The following is a 12,259-nucleotide window of genomic DNA, read 5'->3' on the forward strand; positions in this document are numbered from 1 at the left end:
ACTAAGAGAATATTGAGATAGTGCTGAGAGAATATATACAAACTAATAATAAGAGAATATTGAGAAAGAGCTGAGAGAATATGCTTACATAGATATTGAGAGAGAGTTGAGAGAAAATATCAAATGCTTGAGAGAGCTTTGAGAATATACCCAATGCGTTGAGAGACAGCTCAGAGAAAATATCCAATGCTTTGAGAGAGAGCGAAAACTTTAAGACCAATTCAAGTTGAAGAGAGAGAAGGAAATACTTTAGGGTTAAATGGAAATTCAGAAAATTTTAGATCCCGGTCAAAAATTTCAAAGGACCGCGTTTATTAAAGACGACTGTAAATACAACCCGGTAGTCGTTTAATTTCATATTTATAACGACGGTTATTTTACGACGTTGTATTACGTTTTGACGTCGCCCATACAAAAATCGACGTCTAAAATATTAAAAAATTAGCTTTGGTGTCGTTTCTGGGATTGAACACGCGTATTAATTGACCAAAACAGCGAGAGCAAACTGGTGTCGTTTCAATAAAACCTACCCTAAACCCTAAACCATAAACCCTAAATTTTACAATAATTAGAAAAAAAAAAATACACAAGTATGAGAAAAATGAACCAAAAATTGCTATGGACTCCTTACAACAATGCCTTCTATATTATTAGGCTAAAATCTATTTTAAAGAATTTTCAATTTTATGACCACCAATGGATCATATAAACCATAGGGTTATGTAATGGGAAGTATAATGACTATTATGCTTTGTCTCTAAATCATTTTGACTTTTGTTATCACTTCTAATTTTGAAATCCAAAATTAAAATTTTCAGGCCTGTAGGGGATAGATATTGTCTCAATGAGTGCATAGAATTTATCAATTTATTTTTCTGATTTTTTATGAATATTTTTTGAACATTAGTAATTAAATACAAATAAATATAATTTCAAAAATTAAAATATTTAAATATTTAGGGGAGATAAAATCTTTCAATGAGTGCATAGTTGTTGTCAGTTTATTTTATGAAATTTGTTTTGAAATTATTACAAATATGAGGAATAAAATATTAAATGTCATACAAAAATTGAACACAAAAGTACATAACCGACGTTGCATCAGTTTACAACGACGTTAAGTAATGCATAACGTCGTCCTAGTTAATATTTCACGTCGCAATGTAATAACTGCCGTCTTTAGTTATTTACAACGTCAATTACTATTCTGATGATGACGTTGTTTATTGATACAACGTCAACATTTAACCTGTAACGGACGTTGTATGTCTCTATAAATTTTATCGTAGATTTCAGTTTCTAATGAACCCGACGTGTATATCAACCTTAAATGTCGTTTTTGAGAAATGCCATCGATGTTTTGTTTCCCGCTGTAACAAGACGACGGTGGTTTATATATCAAAGACGTGTAAAGATGAATGAGATGTCGGATTTTGGGAATTAATTTACATTTTTTTGATTTATTTTCATTTATTTCATTTTAACACATTTTTAAAATATGTTTATATACATTGTCAAAAAATTAAAATAAACCTATACATTTTTTAATAAATGTATATTGTTTTGTGACCACCAATGGATCACATAAACCTTAGGGTTATGTAATATAGAAAGTATATTTTATGGAATTTGTTTTGAAATTATTACAAATATTAGGAATAAAATATAAAAGTCATACAAATTTTGAATACAAAAGTACATAACCGACGTTGCATCAGTTTACAACGATGTTAAGTAATTCTTAACGTCGTCCTAGTAAACATAAACGTCAGAATGTAATAACCGACGTTTTTACTTATTTACAACGTTTATTACTATTATGATGGTGACGTTGTTTACGGATACAACGTCATCATTTAACATGTAACGGACGTTGTATGTCTCTACAAATTTTTCGTAGATTTCAGTTTTTTAAAGAAACCGACGTGCATATCAATCTTAAATGTCATTTTTGAGAAATGCCGTCGATGTTTTGTTTCCGACTATATAAGTGACGTGTAAAGATTAATGAGACGCCAGATTTTGGGAATTAATTTACATTTTTATGATTTATTTTCATTTTATTTGATTTTAACACATTTATAGTTTATACAAAAATATATTTCATTTGATTTTTTGATGAATGTTAAAATAATTACTAAAAATATGTTTATATACATTGTCAAAAATTAAAATAAACCTAAATATTTTTAAATAAATGTATATTATCAATTATTGTTTTGTAATTGCTTGTTCACGAATTCTGCCCATTCCAGCTTGACTTCGTCAATATGGTCTTGAGTATACACAACTGGTTCCTTTTTCTTGTCAAACTGCAAATAAAGAACAAAAACCGACGTGTTAGAAGCAATAAAACGATGCTTTTGAAAGCAAACGTCGTGGTATTAAAATAAAGAAATTATATATTAAATTTTACCTTCTTCTCAAAGGCTAGGGCTGGATCATGAATTATATCTCTCATGACACGCATCACGTAATAGCCACACTCTACATTTGTTGGTTGTCTAGGAGTGCCTTGTAGATTTTTCATATGGGTGATTTACGTGATGATTGTTTCCCTGTGTGAGAGTTATACATTTTGATTGAACTACATCAAGAAAACAAAAAGTGTTAATGACAAAACTAAAAATCAGCATCAAAATTATTAACCGTCGTGGTAAATATTTGAAGACGACAATTTTTTTAAAACAAATGATGTTGTATTTTATATACAACGTCGGAAAATAAGAACCGTCGTTGTATTTCATTCTAACGTCGGTGATGAAGAAAAACGACGTAAAACCAAAATTAATTTTAAATGAAAGTTTAACAGAAAAATTAAAAAGTCCTAAAATTAAAAACAAAATCGACGTGGTATTCAATTACGACGACAGTTTCAAGAAAATACTAATGTTGTAAATGATTCAAAACGTCAGTTATAATATACCGTCGTTGTGTTTTCACTACAACGTCGGTATTGAAAAAAGCCGACGTATCAATCAAATGTAGATATAAAAAATCATAGGTTTTCATTAAGAAACTTACGTATTCACTATATTTCTCATGTCCTCATCAACAGAGCGGTTTGGCAATGAATTCATGTAGTAGACAGTCTCCTTAGTTGGTCTCACAATTATTAACACCCAATGACCCCTACACAAAATTATCCATATATATTAAATAAACTACAAAAAATATATTACAAGGAACCAATTAAGTGTAGAAGGGGACTAACCCTGGATTATAAGGCACCAAGTAAAATTGATCCCCATCTATCTTTTTCAGGCTTTCTGAGAGATGTTCTGAGAGATCTTTTTCAGACTTGTATAGGGTCCACGAGGCCAACAAGTTTTACCATATTTGCCATTTTTAAATAGTCAAATAGGTACCTAATTAAATATATGAAATTCAATTAAATGAGATTTTAATTTAAAATAAAGAAAATGTAAAAAACACAAAATTGGATTTCTAGAATTACCTCATGTATACTGCAATCACTGTTGCTCCAATCTCAACCATGGAAGCAAACTGTAAAATGTCTTCACTCAAGAGCCAGGTATCATAATCAGTGCCAAACATGTCCTCAAGCATGTGAACTATAATGGTCTCGTTAGCAAGCTTCAACTTGGTCTCGACATATTGGCATAGGGCCAACAGAGGAGCTGGCATGTCAAGCTTTGAGAGATCCTGTAACAAGAAATAAATAAAGAAATAAAAGTTAGTGTGTTCATGAAGTAAAATAAACGACTCCAACAAATCAACAAAACCGATGTGGTATATAATATCAACGACGGTTTCTAGAACATACTTGACGGGGTAAAGGTTATAGACGACGGTAAATACATAACAGTCGTTGTGTAAAAGTTATAACGTCGCTACACAATAGAAAGGTCGTCTAGGTTAAACTAGACGACGGGTTTTAAAATAAATACCGACGTCTATTTAAAATTTAAAATTCAAAAAAGCAAATGTCAGAGATTTTCCCGTTTGATCTTGACGGTTTTCAGTAGCATCAACATCAGCATCATTCATGGGATTGTCTTCATCCAATTCAGGGGCTCTCACATTAGAGCACTTGCTTTGTCGGACATTGGATTTTTGGGCTTTGCTCTTGAGGAATTGGAGGAATTGGAGGAATTGGTGTAGTTGGTGTAGTTGGAATTTTACTGAGCATGTTGGGATCAAAGTTGGGAATTAGTTGAGTGAATTGTCTCAACATAATTTCCCTCTCTGCTCTGACTGCCTCCATAACACTTTCCTTTGCCCTGGCCTCCATCTTTTTGGTTTTCTCTCTCACTGCTGCCATAACACTTTCCTTTAATTTGTCAGCAAATTTTACTCTCTCTGTCTCGGCAAATTGAAGAATTGAGTTGAAACCCAGCTCCAACACCTTTGACCCTCCACCATGCTCGGTGTTCCCAAAGCCATGGTCAAAACGTCGTTGCTCCCAGAGACAGTCAGAATGCCCTCGAGACTTGTTTTTTCAAATCATCCTAAAAGTGAGAGAGAGAATGTCAGTGAGTGAACAGATAGTAAAACTGAACAAATAAATAAATTAATAAAAATATTAACCGACGTGGTAAAAAGGTTATAACGACGGTTTATTTTAAAAACAGACGTAGAAAATAATTTAATACATCATCCCAAAACTACCGTCGTTTTGTATATATTAAAACGTCGGTCCTTGAAATAATTGTCGTTTATTTGACATCATAGATAAAACACTTAACCAAAATATTCACTGATCCAGAAATAGTGTACAAACCAATTGCAGAGAAATAGAGAGGGAGAGAGAGTGTGTGTCCGTGTGAATATGAAGAAAGTTCAAAATTTAATCTAAAAAACCTTATACAGAAACACAAAACCATCGTTGTAATTCAATGAAGTCGGTTTTATAAAAATACTGACGTTATTTATTTTTAAAAAAGGAAGTGATTAAAAACCGTCGTGGGGTTTCGTGTCGAACGACGGTTGAATAAAAGACCGACGTCTGAATGAAAAATAAAACCTCTGTTTTACAAGTTTAGAACAGAGTCAGTGAAACTTACGATTAATTTTGCCTTCTCTGCAACCTTTGGATCAGGGATGTTTCCCTGTTTATCTTCTCTTGCCTTCTTCCATAGCAGAGATCGATCGATTTCTTCACCGGGCATGGTTTCTTCCAATTCATCCTCCAAACCAACGTACCCTTTTCGAGACAACCTATGGTTGTACTCGCATTTCTCCATTCTTTGTGACTGCTCAGAATGCACAGCCTCAAAATCTAGGGATAACCTTGAAGCTACAAAGGCATCCCATTCAGATTTCTCTATGAAGTTATAAAGCTGAGGGGGCTCTTTTAACTTCTTCTTCTCATTTGCGAATAGAAGGATAAACTGCCTAGTTAAGGTAGACTTAAAATCCTTCCATTTTTTGGTGGCAGACGACAGCACCATCTTCTTGCCCCCTTCCCCAACAACATAAGCCATTTGAACAGCTTCCCAAATCTGTTCCTTCAGGTCCTTGGGCAATTGAGTCCATTTCTTGTCCACAAGAGGGACTCTGTGCGTGCCAAAACACCAATGTAACTCTGCATCTCAATAGCAGCTTTGTCATGTGGTCTGCCACTTTTATTGTACTCAACCACAGTCTTAATCTTCTAGATTTTCCTCTTCACAACACGGCTCATTGTGTTGATACCGCGAGTCGATTTCCTCACTTCATCAAATGTCGCAGAGCTTGGGTCTTTCTCGGAGGATGAAGTAAATCTCATCTTCTTTGCAGGATTGCTTGGGACATATTTGGATTCAGCCATTTGTGCCTTTGAAATTGCAATGTCCTTACCTTGACCTTTTGCAGCTTGAGCCTCCTTACTTTGAGATTTCGAAACCATGTTTAGAGAGAAGAACAAACTGCAAGAAAAACAACGACGGTTAGGTAAAATACAGACGTAAAATGAAAGTTAAGACGACGGCAAACAAATAGAACAGTCGTGCTAATCTATAGAAACGTGGATGTGCTAATATGACGTGGTCATTAACTTAAGACGACCGTAATTAAATACAACCGTCATCGTATTGTAAGTTCATAAATAAAAAAATCGCTCAGCTTTTTCTCTCCCAGTTCAAAGAAGACGACGGTTTTCTCTTTCAAACAACGTATTTATTAACACACCACGTCGGTTATTATGAACAGTCGTGCTATTAAAATAGCACGAATTTAATTACCGTCGTGGTGTATCAACAAAAACGTCAAATTCGATAAAAACCCGTCGTCCTCACAGGAACTGTGAGTGGAACAGTGAAAGATTTGGCCTTTTCATACTCTACTCTTGTTTCAAACATCAATGCAACTCGTTCTTTAAAAGAAAAACTTCAAATGAAAGGGAAAGTGAAGAAAAAAAAAACGGAGTGAGAAAATACCTTTGGCTTGCAAAGAAAGTTTTCTTGAAATAAAATTTTAGGCGAAGCGAGGAAGAGCGTAAAGAGAAGGCGAGAATCAGAAATGCAGCTTTTCGGAATGAGAGGGCGAGAGAAAACTGAAAATTTTAGAGAGCGTAAAAGTTTAGGTCAGGTGACCAAAAAGTTTATATTGTCCCAAAGATAAAGACAACGATGGTAATCATAAAAACCGCCCTAGTATGTACTTACCACGACATTAAAATAACATCAACCGACGTGGTTAGTAAAAAAGCCTTTTGACTTTTTGTATTTCGAAAACGACATGGTTAGTTGGGCGCTACACGTCAAAAGTTTACTTTTAAATAAGTAATATTATAAGTTACCACGTCGTTTTTTTATATTAAACCGACGTGGTTTTCAAACACCTTGTTGACTTAATTTTAATAACCGACATTGTTTGTATGTTTAATACGTCCTACTTTTTTATAGAACCGACGTTGATTCGTTATGAAACGGCATTATTTTAAATGTAACTGACGTGGAGATGAATTTTTTTGTATAAATTGAGTTTTTTTCCACGATTTCTTTCAGTTTCAGTTTTCAATTAGGGTTCCAATTTCTTCTTGCCCTCTGTCTCACCTCTTAGGAGGCAATTGTTTTGGATGTTGATGTGTGTGTATTTGTGTCTCATTTGAGACACAAATACACATACATCATCAATCTCTAAAATATTGTCTCTCTGAATGCAAATCTGTCGCTGCCGTGGTCAAATTTTAGAGGCAATTGCTTAGATATTGATGTGTGTGTGCGTTTGTGTAGATACACAAACGCACACACATCATCAACTTCCAAAAAATTGCCTTTCTAAATGCAAATCTGTGCTGCCGTCGTCAAATTTTAGAAGCAAATTTTTGGATGTTGATGTGTATGTGCCTTCGTGTGTCTCAAAGACACGAAGACACATACATCATCAACCTCTAAAATATTGCCTTTCTGTGGTCCGATTATGATGAGGAACAGAGTTCCATCTGGTAAGATTTCGTAACTCTTGGGATCTCAGATCTAATTATGTCTGCTGTTTTCTATATAAACCATCTTGGTTATTCTCAATTCTTGACATTAAGTTGATCCACAGACGTAGGAGGACAAAATTCAAGAAAAATAAATTTTAAAAAAAAAATTACAATTAAGACGACGGTTTAGATATAAGGTCAGTCGTATAAATTAATAAATACAAATGTAATTTTAACTTCACGACGTATACTTTGGATCTTAGAAAAAATTATTTTGTCGGCGGTTTTCTATATAAACCGTCGTTGTTATTCACAATTCTTGTCATTAAGTTGGTTTACCGTTGTAGGATACCAAAATCCAAGAAATAAATAGTAAAAAATAATGTAATAAAGACGACTGTTTAGGTATAATGGTAGATGTATAAAGTGAATAAATACGCGGTAATTTTAACTTCACGACGTAGTAAATATTATTACACGGCGTTAATTGAACAAAGCAACGTGGTTAGAGTTAAAGATACCGTCGTAGTATGGAATATGAAATAAGTCGATAAAATTATATTTTATGTTTGGTCCAATTTCTCGGTGAAGTTCATTTAGTGTTATTATTTATTTCCATGACTTGGCTAATCAAGCCACCGAGCTCAAATCTGCAGCTACTGGTTTGGCTTTGTTTATCAGAATCTCCGAAAATGTAGTTTTACCAGGGGTGATATACATCATGATAGTGACACTTGTATCAGTTCATATGCAATTTAAAGTCATGGAAATGCCATGGCGGACACAGCAGTGCAGGAGGTGCACTGCACCTCTGTCGAAAACTCCATAAAAGCTGCTGAAGTTGTACTCGCTCATGCCTGAAGCTGTTTGATGAAATGCAAGTGGTGCGCTGCTCTTGAATGAAATGATGGAGGATGGGGTGGATCCCAGCGCATTTACTTTACTCATCCACTTTGAAATGCATCCCAGCTGAAACCGTTCTGTTGATGCTCTTTTAGGAGAGGTCAACAGAGAAAAAGTTTGCCTTGGCGGGGAAAGGTCAGGGCCTTCAATAAAGGCTAGCCTGCAGAAGACAAAAATAGGGGAAGCAGTCGTCAAGCTCCGGGCACCGGTGTGGTGCCGGCCGAAGGCTCTCCGATGCTTAAGTCAGGTAAGAAGGGTAACTTTGCGAGTAATAGTAAAAGCGAAAAGTAGTTACCTTACTAGAGTACTGTTCCCTTTTTATAGGGAAGTGAAAGTGGGAGGTTGGTGTAGATTTCCGATGTGGGACTCTGTGCAAGTTGCCGCGGTGGTGACACGTGTCATGAGAATTAGGTTTAACAGTTTGTGAGCTTTGGCAGTCGGGAGTTTCGGCAGGTGCTTGGCACCTCGGAAGAGTGTCTTCCTTCGGCAAGAGAAGCGTGTCTGCCTTGGTGCTAGTTGTTTTGAGACTGGATATGCTCGGTTGATTATGGTGTAAACACGTTCTGCACTGGAAACCATGAATTAAATTTATTTATTGCTTCCTTAACTATCATAAGTGAAAGCATCTATTTCGAAATTTTATTATTCAGAGGTTATGGAAGCAACTCAGAGGGATGGAGAGCCTTCCTAGCATATAGCCATATACTTCAGAAGGAAATGGAAAGTTTCAGGATTGGGAGACGGTCATGAAGTATCAACGGAAGAACGGATCCTTGTTTAATTCATCATCAACCACAGCTGCTGCTTTTACTCACCTTAAGAATCCCAGTTGTCTTACGTATTTACGCACTCTTCGAAAAGTTTGGGAATGCAGGTTTCTCCCTCCATGCATGTCATTAGTTTGCTAGCAATGTTTACTAGATTAGGATTGATGCAGTTTAACTCATTATTTCCAATTTACTCTTTTCAGTCCCAACAATTTATCCTCTAGATAACTATGCTCGCCTTACTATGTTATCCAGTCTTGAAAGTTTGGGTATTGATCGACATTTCAGGGCGGAAATTACAGGTGTACTGGATGAAACATACACGTAATTAATGTTCCCTAGATTAAGTTTACGTATACACCAGTAATGGGGTTTTTGGGGTGTAACTTTGAAGAAGAATATTGGATTGATGTTCTGTTAAAAGGGGTAATATTCTTAAGTGAAGCATTAAGTTTAGATATTTTATTGGTTCTCATCCATGGGGTAGCATGACATTAGTCAACAAACTGCAGGTTCTGGCTGCGGGGAGATGAAGATATATTTCAGATGCTGCCACTTGTGCAATGGCATTTCGACTCTTACATGTTAATGGATATGATGTTTCTGCAGGTATTTTTTCCATCTAGGTTCCTAGTTCCTAGTTTACTCCCTTTTGACAGAAACTATGTAATTGATTTATATATGCTGTCCTGTACGTAGATCCATTAACTCAATTTTCAGAAGATTGCTTCTTCAATTCCCTTGGAGGATACTTGAGGGATGTTGACGCTGCGTTAGAATTGTTTAGAGCTTCAGAAATCACCCTACATCCTGATGAATCAGTTCTGGAGAAACTAAATTACTGGGCGCGTCGCTTCCTGAAACAAGAATTATCCTCTAATTTAATTCAGGCGCATAGACTCAATAAGCATATTGGTCAAGAGGTAGCTTCCTATATATTAAGTGTTTTAGATTTGGTGATGTAGCTTTATCCTAAATTATATTCCTCCCTAAAACTGAAACTTTTTTATTATTTTCAGGTGGATCATGCTCTTAAGTGTCCTTACCATGCAAACTTGGGTCGGTTGTCAATCAGGAAAGTTATAAAGCATTACAACGCAGATAGTACAAGGATTCTAAAATCTTCTTACAGGTAAACAGACTTCTACTAGTTTCTTACTCTAATTAATTCCCCTTCTTCATTCTCCCTCTCTTTTAAGAGAGGAAATTGAGTTCTGTTGAATTATTACGAGCAGTCAGGGTATATATTACTGATATATCCTTGTACTCATCTTAAGTTCTTTGAACATTAGGCATGAAGATTTCCTAAAACTGGCAGTGGAAGACTACAATTTTTGCCCTCTCTCTCTCTCTCTCTCTCCCAAGCTTTTGTTTCATTGTGTAAGGCTTGCGATGCAGAATATATATATTTTTTTCTCCTTTCCCAAAGTGCAATATTTCCTCCATTTAAGCAGGTTGGTTGTGGAGAACAGATTAGACAAGCTAAAGTTTGCTAGGCAGAAGCAGCCATGCTGTTACTTCTCTGCTGCTATAAGCCTCTTCCCTCCTGAACTATCAGACGCCCGCATATCATGGGCCAAAAGTGGATTTCTCTTAACTGTTGTTGATGACTTCTTTGACATTGGAGGTTCGGAAGAGGAACTGGTAAACCTTATACAATTGGTCGAGAAGTATGTAATTTCTTTCGTTTTTTTTTTTCATTTCTCTTGTCTGTTTCCATTTGATTTGTTGTTGGTCCATCATTTCTACTTGTCCTCCTACGTTAGTGTTTTTTGGCTAGTCTCAGTGTTCCCTGTATTCAACCGCAGGTGGGATGTGAATGCAAGTGTTGATTGTTGTTCTGAGCACGTTCAAATTATATTCTCAGCAGTTAGGAGCATAATTAGTGAGATTGGAGTCGAAGCTTTCAAATGGCAAGGACACAGTGTGACAAATCATGTGATTGAGATTGTAAGATGTAATCTTTTACTTTGTTCATGTCATGTCTTTTTTTCCTCCTGATAGTCCTGAGCATCAGAGACAGAGAATTTCTTAGAATCACCTGAACACTCCATTAACAGCAACTGATGATTTTGATATTTTGAATAATCGATGTTCGATTTTAGCAGTTGGAGTGCCTCAAGTCTATGTTGAAGGAAGCTGGCTGGTTGAGAAACAAGTTGGAGCCAACAATGGAAGAATACATGGAAAATGCATATGTATCACTTGCCTTGGGACCAATCGTCCTCCCAGCTCTCTATTTTGTTGGGCCCAAGCTTTCAGAGGACGTTTTAGGAAATTCAGAACTCCAGCACTTGTTTATGCTTATGAGCACTTGTGGCCGTCTTCTCAATGATATCAAAGGCTGTAAGGTACAGAACCTCCACCCCTTCTCTTTAAAACAAAAACAAAAGAAACGAACTAATAACCGGCCATCATCTAATATCGATAACTCTGCGCTATTTGCAGTGGGAGTTAGAGCAGGGGAAGCTAAATGCTGTGTCATTGGCCGTGATTCATGGCGGTGGTATTGTTTCTGAGGACGATGCCATTAATGAGATTAAGAGTGTTATAAACCGTAAGACGAAAGAACTGCTAAGATTAGTTGTGCTGGAGAAGGGCAGCATGGTTCCAAGAGCATGCAAGAATTTGTTTTGGAACATGAACAAAGTGATCCACCTGTTTTATTGGAAGGATGATGGGTTCCATGGAAATGAGATGATGAAAGATGTAAATGAAGAAATTGATGAACTCATAGTATGATTATCAGCCACTGTGGAGATCACCCTCTACGCTGAGTTGGCTAGTATATGGAAATATATAGAAGTGTGAGGGAGGAGCAAACCATCATTGTTTTCTTGGACTTTTCTAGCATTTATTTATGGAAAATACTCTATTAAGACCTTGTTTGGTCAGCTGACTTGGACTGATTAGGATTGTTTATACCAGAATGAACAGCCAATGAATACCAAACACGTGGACCAAACCAGGGCTACGTGTACCTTCGGCACTCGCCTTCGGTACCAAGCCTACCAATCGCAACATTAGGGCAACCTCGCCCCTGCGGGCCGTGGCGATCTCACAATGGCGCCCCGGTCCACATCGAAACTCTAAACAAATTGCACACCTCCCAAGGCCTATAAAGAGGACCGGAGACTTACGACATCACGCCTATTGATCACGAAGTTCAAACTTACTTAATCCGTGCAAGCGTCGGAGAGCGCGGCGGTACCACACC

At 36.4% G+C, this 12,259-nt stretch overlaps 1 pseudogene; it reads left to right on the plus strand.

Annotated features, from left to right (window-relative positions):
• The first annotated feature begins 8,633 nt into the window (after positions 1–8,633).
• Positions 8,634–11,784, plus strand: LOC103343360 (ent-kaurene synthase-like 1; annotated as a pseudogene).
• The last annotated feature ends 475 nt before the right edge of the window (positions 11,785–12,259 follow it).

Source organism: Prunus mume, linkage group LG3 (assembly GCF_029339155.1).
Source record: "Prunus mume cultivar Tortuosa linkage group LG3, ASM2933915v1, whole genome shotgun sequence".
In the NCBI taxonomy this organism is placed as follows: Eukaryota; Viridiplantae; Streptophyta; class Magnoliopsida; order Rosales; family Rosaceae; genus Prunus; species Prunus mume.